A 10,165-nucleotide genomic window follows, 5' to 3' on the forward strand; every position below is an offset into this window, starting at 1 on the left:
TACCAGTGCCTTTTGCTCGGGGGCAGGACGAGAAATTTGCGTGGATACCATCCAGTCTGTGTTCAGGGCAGATAGATGCTGGGGGAAATCTAATGTTCCAATCTCGGCCCGAGAGGGTCCTCAAGCATCACCAACAAGGAACAGGGGCTGCAGGCCTGAGCTTCACATGGGAAGATTTATTTTTCCCTTCTTCCAACCGCAAACGGCTGGACTCATCCTAGAGAAGCCAAGGGATGGGAGAAGGCTCCTTCATGCTCCCAGGGATTGGAATTAGTATCTAGGGGTGTTCTAAGAGAGACGTGGGCCTTCATAGGCCATCTCCCCTGTCCTCTAGAAGGAGAAGAGGGAATGAAAAAGGATGCTAGCTAGGGGAGAAGGAACCTACCTGGAATACAAAGTGAGACTTAACTGAATTGTTAATAGCAGCAGAATCACTAAAGGGATAACCTCCTTTTGGAGGAAAATGTGTGTTTAAGTTCCACACGCACATTAAGGTGAGGGTGTGTTTTGAAAGAGGGAACTACAGTGAAATCTCAAGTCCACACTGATCCCTATATCTAAAAAGTGATTAGAATCACAAAACTAGGTGATAAAGAAGGCCTCGGGCCTCTGTCCAGAATTTCCAAAATCATCTGTGTGTAAATTTGTGTTGAGAAGTAAGCATCCTCTTGGAGTGCCTTGCATTTACCGCTTTCTCTTTATTTCCATTTCCAGTGTCAGTCCATAAACATTTATTAAGTGCCTACTATATGGCAGACACTGTATTAAATGCTAGGGGTACAAAGAAAGGCAAAAGACCTTAAAGTCTAATGATTTACACAGATCATTTCCAGATCTATGACACTGTGACTATCCCAACACCATGATGAAAAGAAGGAATGACTTAGCTGCACAAAAATATTAAATATTAATATAAATTACTGATTATATGTTTGAGATTAATTAAAGAGGGAGAGTAGAGACCTCTAGGATCTTGTGGGGAAAAATAAAACAAATAAATCTTGAAGTGGTCATCCTATTTATGTTTTAGTCTTGATTACTACTCACTCATAACACTGGGCCTTCCCTTCTCTGGGCTTCCATTTACTTTTCTGTAACATGAGTAATTGGACTAGTGATTAATAGACTACTGACTAGTTTTAAGAGGTGGTGCAATGACTAGAGCACCAGGCCTGGAATCAGGAAGATCTCTGTTCAAATTCAACTAGTTCTGTGTCCCTGGAAAAGATAATTAAGCCCTGTTTGCCTCAGTTTCCACATCTGTAAAATGAGCTTGAGAAAGAAATGGCAAACCATTCCAGTATTCTTGCCAAGAAAACCCCAAATGGAATCATAAAAGATTTGAACATTATTTAACAACAACAAGGGTCCCTTTAGTCTGCGGTTCTAAATAGTTTCTATAATATATAACAAAGTAGTCTACAAACCCTCAGTTTGAAAGAATCAAATATATATATATATCCAACCAAGCATAATCTATTTCTTTGATCTAGTGTAAAAAAAAAGTTCATATGACATATATATGTGTGTATATATATATATATATATATATATATATATATATATATATCTCAGTGACACAAAATTAAGTAAAATTCTGAAATTTTAGAATCTAATATCTCCATAATCTGGCTCCAGAACCTATTTTTTTCAGTCTTCTCCATATCATTCTTCTTAACTAGTGTCCTAATCAAACTGGTTTGATCCCTTCTATTCTCATCCTCCATACTCCTACATGGAGTCCCCTATATCTAGCACAAAGTGCTCACCTCCACCTCTTACAATCCCTAGTTTCCTTCAATGCACAGTTTGGGTACCATTTTCTAGCTACACCACGAGTCTTGTGTCCTGGACACCTTTGGCAATCTGCTAAAACCTAGGAAATCCTTCTCAAAGTCAATTGAAGGTGAGTCAGCATCTAAAAACAACTAATGGTATAGTAGACTGTATCAATGGAGCCAAAGTTTCCAGATATTAGAAGGTGATCTCTGCTCTACTCAGGCCACATCAAGAATGCAATGTTTGGTTTTGAGAGTAGGATATTTGAAGAAGGATCTTAATAAAACTGTTCTGAAGAGGACAACCTGAATGGTGATGGAGATACAAAATCAATATATATATAAAATAAAATACATAGGATTACATAAGAAATCAAATATATTGAAATAGTTATCAATATAATTTACAGAACAAAGTCAAGGATCTCAGATTTAGAACCTCTACACAGTGCCTTCATGTTCTCCCATTTGTAGGTTTTCTCTCTTAAAATCATTTTGTATAATGACATATATTGCTTGCTTTTATTTATATTTATACAAATATCATCTAAATAGAATGTAACCTCCTTGTAGGCAAGAACTAATTTTTGTTTATTTTTGTATCCCTAACTCAGCATAATACCTACCTCACAGCGGATGCTTAACAAATCATTGCTGAAATATTCATTGATTCTCCTAACAAAAATCAAGTCAACAAATATTTATTAAAGTTCTGTTGTGTGCTTGGTACTGGGCTAAGGGCTGGATGGCCACCGTTTCTATGTCATTTATTGTTCAGTAATTTTTCAGTTGTCTCTGACTCTGAAATGAATTCGCCATTTCCTTCTCTAAGTCATTTTACAGATGAGGAAAATGAAGCAAACAAGTTAAGTGACTTGATCAAGGTCATACAATTAGTAAGTGTTTGAGGCTGGAACTGAACTCCAGGTCCAGTACTTTATCCATTATGGCGCCACCTAGCTGCCATATCTATCTTATATTGTAATACAAATTCTTATATTTCAGATCTCTACACTAAGACTGCATCTACATGTATTCATCTGAAATTGATGAAAAGAAATTGAAGAGCAGAAGCTCGGCGGCACAATGGATAGAGCACCAGTCCTAAAATCAGGAAGACCTGAGTTGAAATCCAGCTTTAGACACTTATTAGCTATAAGAAGTCACTTAATCCCAATCACTTCAAAAATAAAAGAAAAAAAGAAAAGAAATGGAATGTAATAAAATTTCAAAATTACCAAAAAAAAATAAAAAAGATATTATCATAGATATAATTTCAGGAATCAACTATGTAGCTACAGATTGGGAAAAACATGTTTAAATATAATTCATGAAGAAAAGACAGAGAAGGAGAGGAGAAAAGAGAATGTAAATTCAACAGGAATCAGCATCAAAAAAACAACTAATTGGATGACAGATTGCATGGATGGGCCCAGAGTGTCCAGAGACCAGAAGATGGTGGTCCCATTGAGACGTGCCCTCATTAGAACTATGCTCTGTGAGCAAAGCAGAATTGAATGAGTCCAGGGTAAACTCAAGACGCATAAATTTAGAGAAGCCACCCCAAATGTTCCAAAACCATATAAAAAAAAAAAAAAAACTTTTAGCCATCCTTGTCTTCAGGGGGAAAAAATGTAACTTTAGTTGGTACATGATATGTAAATTATAGCCTATTCTGTTTTTAAATGGTGATAAAAAGCAAGTTTATCCCCATTTTCTCTTATAAAGGCAAAACTAATAAATGCAACTTGACAGAGAGAAGTGTATTCCTTCAAATAGACTCTTCAACTAAAATGAAACAAACCAAGTGTCTGTGATTTCTCTTTAATCACTGCTGGCCATTTACATGAGATGGTTCTGTTTTGTTTTGTGGAGGGAGGTTTTTGATCCCTTTGGACATGATCTAATCAATGCACTAACAATTATGTACATTCAAATTGATTGAATTTATGTCCAACCTGTGTCAGAGCCTTTTGAGCTCATACTGGTCAATGACAGTCAGACACATTGTAATTCAACTCTAGCATAGTAATATAATTTTGTTCCTCTAAGAATGAAGGACAGCAACCAATCAACCACCAAATAACCCAAACTCTCCTGAAGGCAAGTGTCCCATCTTTGTTGTCTTTATGTCTTCCCATAGTACCTAATACAGCAAGTTGCGGTCATAGTGTTGAATCTGGAACAGAAATGTTAGATCTGAGAGGGACTTGAGAACAGACAGTATTAGAGTTAGGAGGTCTTAGGAAGGTAATTGCAGAACAGATAGTATTAGAGTTAGGAGGTCTTAGGAAGGTAATTGCAGAACAGACAGTATTAGAGTTAGGAGGTCTTAGAACAAGTAATTGCAGAACAGACAATAGTAGAGTTAGGAGGTCTTAGAAAGATAATTGCAGAACAAATAGTATTAGAGTTAGGAGAGCTTAAAAAGGTAATTGCAGAACAGACAGTATTAGAGTTAGGAGGTCTTAGAAAGGTAATTGCAAAACAGACAATAGTAGAGTTAGGAGGTCTAGGAAGATAATTGCAGAACAAACAGTATTAGAGTTAGGAGAGTTTAGAAAGGTAATTGCAGAACAGACAGTATTAGAGTTAGGAGGTCTTAGAACAGGTAAGAGCTGGGAGAGGCCTTGGGATAGGTAATTGCAGAACTGGAAAAGACCTTAGGTCTGGGAATGTCAGGGCTGGACTCAGAATGAGTATAAATAGCAATTTTTTTTTTCTGTTTTGACCTGAAACCTGAGGGTCTTCCCCTACCAGATTGATTTTTTTCTGTATTGGCTATGTAAAAGAGGAGATTCTTTGCCTCCACTGCTACCTAGCCTTAATCACTGAATGGGTGTTGCTTCAGACCAACTGAGACTTTTTAAAGAGTTTAGCTTAAAAAAACATGAAGGGCCATCTCTCAGTTGTCCTGATCTATATCTTGCCACTGGAACTAAATGGCTTCAGGGGAGAAAATGAGGCTAGTGATTTTACACAGCCTTGCCTCACTCAAATCCAATTAACTTTCTTCTTTTTTTTTTTTTTTTTAAATTTAATTTTATTTAATAATAACTTTGTATTGACAGAATCCATGCCAGGATAATTTTTACACAACATTATCCCTTGCAATCACTTATGTTTCGTTTTTTCCCCTTCCTCCCTCCTCCCCCCCCCCCAAGATGGCAAGCAGTCCTATATATGTTAAATATGTTGCAGTATATCCTAGATACAATACATATTTGCAGAACCGAACAGTTCTCCCGCTGCACAGGGAGAATTGAAATCCAATTAACTTTCAAATTATAATACCTCTTTTTTCATGTCATGGTCCTCTTCAAAAATAAAGGACAAACATTTAAGTTACATCTAGAACACAATTTTTGGTTTTGAGGAGCCCCACTTGAGGAAATATATTAACAAGCCTGTCCTAAGGAGGACAATCAGATGGAGATACAAAATCAAATCATTATGTGAGTGATTGAAGAATCATAGATTTAGACCTGGAAAGGACCTTACAAGCCAAGCTCATTTTATAGATGAGGAACCAGGATCAAGTGGCATTTGCCAATTTGATCACCATTAGGCAAGGGCTGTGATTTGAACTGACCAGTCAGGAAAACCCAAATGGGATCACAAAGAGTTGGACACAATTGAATGAACAATTACAACAAATATATTTATTTTCATGTTGTCACCCCCGTTAGATTGCAAGATTTTTGATTATACTTCTTTTTGTACATCCCCAAGGCTTTGTACAATGCCTGGCACTGTAGGTGCTTAATAAATGTTTGTTTTAATTTAAATTAATTGCCTGTCTTGAAGTTTGTTATTGTTAATTCAACTAAAATGAGTATCTTCCTTTAAATCTTAGATAATAAAAATTTCTTCAAACAACTTGGTGGTCAAAATAATATTGATAATTTGTAATGAATTCACAATGAGACTTTGGTTTACTTAGTACAATATAATGGAAAGAGCACTGAACTTGAATTCAGAAGATCTTGGTTCTCATTAATCAATTAATAAGAATTTCCTGACTTTTCTATTAACCCCAGGCCTTATTTTCCCCCTTTGTAATATAAAGATGCTGAAATTGATGGTATATAAGTTGCCTTCTTGCTCTCCAGTTCTGATTTATAATCGAGCTATTCAACCCTATGCAAGTTACTTCTCTATGGGCCTCCATTCCCTCATTTGGAAAATGAGGGGTATTGACTCTCTGGTTTCTCTCCTGTGTCTCTCCCTATCTCTGTCTCTTTTTCTTCCCATCCTCTCCATTTCTTTCAGTCTCTGTCTCTCTCCAGCTCTCCTTCCGCTCTCTGTCTCTCTATCTCTGTCTCAGTCTCAGTCTCACTGTCACTGTCTCTATCTATTTGTCTCTATCTCTCTCTAATTTTTTCTTGCCCAAGGTCACAGAGCTCTAAATATCTGAGGCTATATTTGAACTCATGTCCTCCAGCCTCTAGGGCTGGTACTCTAGCCATGTATCTCCTAGCTGCCCCAATTCTATAATCTCTTAAACTTCTCCTAAATCTGACCTTCTGAAATTCTTCAAGAAGTCACAAAGTCATACATTTTGCTTTTATAATTAGACCTCCGTAGTCTTCAAGCCCAGACTATTTTCCAGATGAAGAAACTGAGACCCAGATAGATGAAGGGGGTGTTCCCAAGGTCACACAGTAAGTGGCTGAGTCCACAGAATCTGAACCCAAGGCATTCTGACGCCAAGTCCAAAATCCTATTTCACCGCCTCTCAGGGCCCTTCATCTTCCTTTTCCTATTTGAAAGTTTCTCTAAGGGTTTGTTTATTTTGTTTTTCAATAGTATCTTGAAACTGAAAAATAATAGTCTCTTCCTGGGGAATAAAATGAAAGGGATTAGTCTGGGAGGACTGTAATAAAGAGAAAAAGAAATTCCCAGGCCACAGGGGAAGGACTGGCAACGCCCCAGAAACACTACACAATCCCACCCTGGAAAAAGGGAACAATCGAAGGTCAGAGGGCTGGAGCAAGAATAGCCAATGTCACCAGCCAGGAAATCCAGGGAGAGCTTTGGGGCTGAAAGCCACCTTTGACTCTGGCTCCCTAGAACCCCCTGGTTTTCACTGAGGTCCCTAAAGTGGGACCTGGCTATCCAGATTATAGTATCAGAGATGGGGGGACGAGGGGAGGGGAAGGACTGAAGGCACTTCTTCCATCTGGGTACTAATTGTATGACCTTAGGCAAGTCACTTTTCACCCCTTCCCTGCCTCACCACCATCACTGAGTTAACTCAAATATAAAATGAGGAAGTCTCTTCCAGATTTCATAGGATCCATGTTCAATCCAGAAAAGTGACTTGATTTGACCAAGATGACCCAGGTGGTAAATAGCAGAGCTGGGATTCAAAATCCAGCTCTTCTGATTCATTCCATTGTTCTATCGGAGTCTTTTTCACCTTTCTTGAATCAGACTCCTCTGGAGGGAGGGCAATCTGGTCAAGCCGGGGATCCCCTTCCCAGAATCCTGTTTTTAAGTGCATACAACAAAATACAGATTACATAGGAAACCAAGGATATTGAAGTACAATTATTAAAATAACCATACAATTTAATTTATAGGCTTTTGAAATGTTGACTCCAGGTTAAGAAGCCCTGTAATACGCCATCTTTAAAAGTGTGATACCTGAGGAGAGGGGAGGAAGGAAGGGGAAAGGAAAAAAAAGGGGAAGGAAAGGAGACGTGTGGAGGGGAAAGGTGGGAGGGAACAGGAGAGAAGGGAAGGGAAGAATGAAGAGGAGAGGGGAGGGGAGGGAAAAGAAAGAAAGGAAGAAAGGGGAGGAGAAGGGAAGGATGAGGAGGGAAGAGGAGAAAATTCAATAAAGCCATAGAAAAGAAAATCTAGTCAGGCATTATCATTTCATAGATGAGGAAACTGAGGCTCAGTGATATCAAGTAATTTGCCCAAGTGAATATCCATCTTTCCCCTCCACTTCTCATTGACCAGTTATTTATATTTCCTCTAGGGATGGGGAAGGGAGTGCATACAGCAAGTACACAGATAAGTATAATTTCAAAGTCATTACAAAGAGGGAGAAGATTAACAATTGGGGGAAGACTGTCAGAAAAGATCTAAAATAAGAATTGGAACCTGAGCTGTGTTCTCAGCGAGAACTGGAAATTAGGGCTAAAGTCCCTTCCAGCTCCAAATTGAAACAATTAACCATAATTCAAGGCCAGTCATCTCTCTATCTCTCCATCTCTGTCTTTCTATGTGTCTTTGTCTTTTTTCTCACTTTCTCTCTTTTTCTACTCTCAATCTCTGTCTCTTTTCTCTCTCTATATATATCTGTCTTTCTCTTCCTCTGTCTCTTTCTATCCCTCTCTGTCTCTCTCTTTTTTCTCTATCACTATGTCTCTCACTTTCTGTCTTTTTCTGTCTTTTCTCTCACTTTCTCTATCTCTTTCTCTATCTTTCTCTTTCTCTGTCTCTCTCTGTCTCCTCCCTCTCTGACTCTGTCTCTTTCTTTCTCTCTCTTTGTCTCCCTCTGTCTTTGTCTCTCTTTTTTCTCTATCACTGTGCCTCATTTTCTCTCTTTGTGCCTCTGTCCGTCTCTTTTTTTCTCACTTTCTATGTCTTTCATTTTCTATCTTTTTGTCTTTGTCTCTATGTCTGTCTCTCTCTGTCTGACTCTGTCTCAATCTACCTCTCTCTCTCTCTCTGTTTCTCTTTTCTCCTACTTTCTCTATATCTATCATTTTCTCTGTCTCTATCTTTCTCAGTCTTTCTCTGTCTCCCTCTGTCTCTGTCCTTCTGTGTCTCCCTGTCTCCCGATCATTTCACCAGCGTAGCCCTGGCTCCTCTCTCCAAAGACACTCACTAACCAGTAGGTACAGAGCCCTCAGTGCCAGGCGGTCTGTTGAGTCATGTTTACTGTCACCAGGGATTTGGGCTCGCAAAGGGAGGCAGGAGGACAAGAACATTTCTGGCATGTTGCAAGCCTGTCAGTGACGAGCGAAGCATGCCGTCCACCTGTTTTTGTCCCCTTAGATGGTACAAAGCTCCCGGCTGCCTGGCTTGAGTGGAGACAGGCTGTGCAGCTGACTGCCCAGTGAGTAAGACGTTACCCATCTCATCGATGTCCAGGCAACACCTCCTCCCCTGCCCCCTGAAATTCCACTGTCACCAGCTCATAATCACTAGGCATTGCTAACTCTGCCTCCTTCCTGGGGCATAAGCTCGAGGACACACAAGGAAATTGGGCTCATCCTGCTTAGCCCAGAAGATGCCTTCAACTTGGGTTGATTCCCAAATGACATGATCATAGCTGAACGGGACTCCCGCGGCCATGTAAGCTAAAAGTTTCATTTTACAGATGCAGAAACCGAGACACAGAGGGTTAAATGACTTGTCAAGCAGACGGCAAGTGTCAAAGTCAGAATTTGCACCCAGATTGTTCAATATGCCCTCAGGTGTCCCATGGCACCATCCTGATGCTTCTTCCACTGTTTATAAAAGTAAAACATACTGGAAAAAATATAGAATTTTCAGCCAAGAGGCCTGGGGTCAAGTCCCATTAAGTGCTATGTGACTCTAGGCAGATTATTCAGCTTCTCTGGGGCTCAGTTTCCTTAGGGTCATATGAGAGAGTTGGACTAGATTGTCTGGAAGATTCCTTCCTCCTCTAAACATATGGTGTTACTTTCCCAAATCTTCTCTTTGCCTATAATCCTCGGAATGAAAGTAAGCTGGCACTGGAAAGGGCCCAGTGGAACATTTTATCTGGCCCCCTCATTTTCTTTTTTTGTTTTCTTTTTTACTTTTTTTTTTAAAGCTTTTTATTTTCTAAATATATGCATCAACATTCACCCTTGCAAAATCTTGTGTTCCAAATTTTTCCCTCCCTTCCCCCCACTCCCTCCCCCAAAGGCAAGAAATCCAATATATGCTAAACATATGCAATTCTTCTATACATATTTCCATGATTCTCTTTCTGCACAAGAAAAATCAGATCAAAAAAAGAAAAAATGAGAAAAAAACAAAATGCAAGCAAACAATAAAAAGAGTGAAAATGCCACATTGTGATCCACACTCAGATCCCACAGCCCTTTCTCTGGGTGCAGATGACTCTGTCCATCACAAGATCATTGGAACTGGCCTAAATCACCTCATTGTTGAAAAGAGCCACTTGATCTCATAAAATCTTCTTGCTCTGTACAATGTTCTCTTGGTTCTTCTCCTTTCACTCAGTATCAGTTCATGTAACTCCCTCCAGGCCTCTCTGAAATCATCCTGCTGGTCATTTCTTATAGAACAATAATATTCCATAATATTCATATACCATAATTTATTCAGCCAATCTCCAATTTTTGGACATCCACTCAGTTTCCAGTTTCTTGACACTACATAAAAAGCTGCCACAA

This window comes from Antechinus flavipes, chromosome 5 (assembly GCF_016432865.1).
Source record: "Antechinus flavipes isolate AdamAnt ecotype Samford, QLD, Australia chromosome 5, AdamAnt_v2, whole genome shotgun sequence".
Taxonomy (NCBI): domain Eukaryota; kingdom Metazoa; phylum Chordata; class Mammalia; order Dasyuromorphia; family Dasyuridae; genus Antechinus; species Antechinus flavipes.